Here is a 2815-nt window from a genome sequence, read left to right as displayed (position 1 = left end):
CCTTTCTAACACTCAAGGACGCTTTACAGACAATAAACGACAGATACAGGGAACAGAAAAGTGTAAGTAGTTATAACAAAACAAATAAAACAAAAAACAAAACAAACAAAATCAAAACAAAACAGGAACAGTGTATTTACAGATAAGCGAGCTGGAACAGATGGGTTTTTAGTCTAGTTTTGAACAGGGGGAGAGAGTTGATATTGCGGAGGTCAGGTGGGAGTGAGTTCCAGGTTTATATTTGTGTCTGGCTGCTTACTTGGCCCATCCTTTATAGAAGTATTCAGACCCATTTAAAATAGTTTCCTAGTGCTGTCACAAAACAAAATAAGTTAATAAAGTGTGCACATTTTTTACAAAACTTTACAATTCAAAACAAAAAAACTGATAAATACAAAGAGGGTACACACGTAAAGTTAATATTTCAACATTACTGTTATTATTAAATTTGTTGTATATAATCAATTTCTTGGAGAGAGGGTTGCAGTGATTTGATTTTGTTGTTGTGGGCCTACTCACACTTTTATCACAAACCTTCCCTTTAAATTGACTTTAAAATGACTAGGAACCTTGGGCTTTTCCTTTTTGAAGGCCACTGGATACATTATATTATAATGCAGTCAAGCTTAAATTAAGCCTGTTTGTCATAGTATCTGATAAGATGACATGTTATAGGTGAAGGATTTTTAGCCAAACAGCAGTGATACGCTTCATGTCAATTGTGATTGTCGTAATTTGTTCAGAGTTTTGTCTAATATCAGGTATGATACCATCAGCTTCTATTTTTTGAAGCTTTTGGCTTTACACAGCGTTGGTCAAGGTGGCAGAGGCCCCTTCTTTTTAAGTTCAAGTGCATACAGAAGTAAGTAGACGTGTTTTAATACGGCTCCAGAATTAGATAGGTCTCTTTTGAAAGTACTTAGAAGTCAAGGATACTGGCCTAAATTTTCCTCCATGCACAGAGCCTTTCTTTGTACCATGAGAATACTTTTGCAGAACTATGCATGCAGGGATTCAGTCAAATCCTTGTCCCATTTTTTAGTAACGAGGCCCATTGCTATGTCTGCTCTGCACTCAGTCTGTGTCCGTCTGGCTCCATCTCTCTTTGTCTCTCTTTCATTCCCCCCTCTATCTCTCTCACACACTCATCATGGCACAGCGTAGCCTGGTAATCTTTTTATTTTGGTTGATTGGGCTGTATCTGTCTGCAGAGCAGTTCTTACTGTACTGTACTTGCATGGCTCTGACCACACAAACTCTCTCAGATGCTAACACACACACATACACAAACACAAATACACACACCTCATTATGCTCCACCATTTGTTTACCATCGTTTGTTGACGTGTCTTATATCACTTTATGTTACTGTTTTTTTTTTTTAAGTGTAGGTTTTAGTGGTGTCTGGCAATTATGGTGTTTTATATGTGGGATCTAAAAAGCTGGCCCATAGTCCATTGAAATTGTATGCAAATTAAGAATATCAAATTACTTCCTACCACATTGAATTATATGGTAGTATAGAAGGTGATCAAAGAGCTATTAACTCAGTGGTTTTCCTCTGGATTTTCTCTTATTCCTCTAAAGAAAAACCTCAGTTTTTTAAAGCCATAAGCCGAGAGGCTTCATGGTGTTTTTAAAACAGCTGACAGACATTATAAAAAATATATATTTTAAATGGCCATGGATTTCTATGGCTCTTTGTTTTCTTCTCGTTTTCATCGTCTTGTCTTGTATTACTTCCTTGTATTATCCCCACTAATATTCTTTCTAAATTCTGGCATGGCATGATTATCACTTAGTGTCATTTATTTATTTATTTAGTAGTGGAGTGTGCTTCTGTGTATTAGGTAAATTACGACAGCCTTCAGCATGCTGCAGGCAGTCAGAAAGAGTGTGTGTATTAGTGGTGTGTCAGTTCCAAGTCATTATACACTGTCTTTTGATTGTCTCTGTCTGCACTGACTCAGTTATCCGTCACCACAAGTTTAAAGTTTGTCTGCTGAACAAGCCTCCAATGTAACTGAAGATGTTGTGACTGTGGTGAAGGAAATGCTGGTGTGTAGCGCCACCTTGTGGTTGGACTTCACTTTCCTGTCACTTCCTACCCATAAACATTTTATTGTAGAAACCACCAAGGGGGAATGTAAGTCCCATATGCGTGTTGGTATTGATAGATGGAATGATTTGTTTATCTTTGTATTCATCCATCCATCAATGAAACTTTCCACATGGGATCTCTGTTTAATGTCCGGCAATGGCTGTAGTCTTTGCTTGATTGTGTCTGTACTCAACCTCATTCCCTTTGTAGTAGTGAGGTTAATTTCCACTTGCTTAATAGTCATGACTTTGAGGTTTCAATATCCTGGCCCATACCACACCCATGACGACATCATCATCATCATCATTATCGTGCTTTACAAACAGATCCATTCCGAACGAGATAAACTCCGGGATGAGAAACTGTGGCGAGTGTGTGTCTTACTGCTGGTGTTTTGGGTATTATTCAGGTTATTTTGAGAACTCCTCCTTCCCAAATGTGTGTGTTTTTGTCAATGTGTGTGTGTGACCACAGGTGCTGGATCTGGCTAGCTTCTGTATGACAGATGGACCTGCCACCTTGTTATCCCCATGCACTTGTTCCCTTCTCTCTCTCTCTTTCTATCTCTCTCTCTCTCTCTCTCTCTCTCTTTCTCTGTCTCTCTCTCTCAATCTACATTTTTCTCTGGCTTTCTCTACTGCTTTCTCTCTTACTCACTCTCTCACTGTCTCTCTCTCTCATACTCTCCCTTTCTCTCTCATTCTCTCTCACACA

General features: G+C 38.6%; 1 protein-coding gene across 7 annotated transcripts in view; it reads left to right on the top strand.

The window, feature by feature from the left end:
• dlg1a (discs large MAGUK scaffold protein 1a) overlaps window positions 1-2815 on the top strand; it is a 117318-nt gene that overhangs the window by 31086 nt on the left and 83417 nt on the right. The window lies entirely within an intron of this gene.

Source organism: Etheostoma spectabile, chromosome 9 (genome assembly GCF_008692095.1).
Source record: "Etheostoma spectabile isolate EspeVRDwgs_2016 chromosome 9, UIUC_Espe_1.0, whole genome shotgun sequence".
Taxonomy (NCBI): domain Eukaryota; kingdom Metazoa; phylum Chordata; class Actinopteri; order Perciformes; family Percidae; genus Etheostoma; species Etheostoma spectabile.
This window is presented reverse-complemented; position numbering and strand designations above follow the sequence as displayed.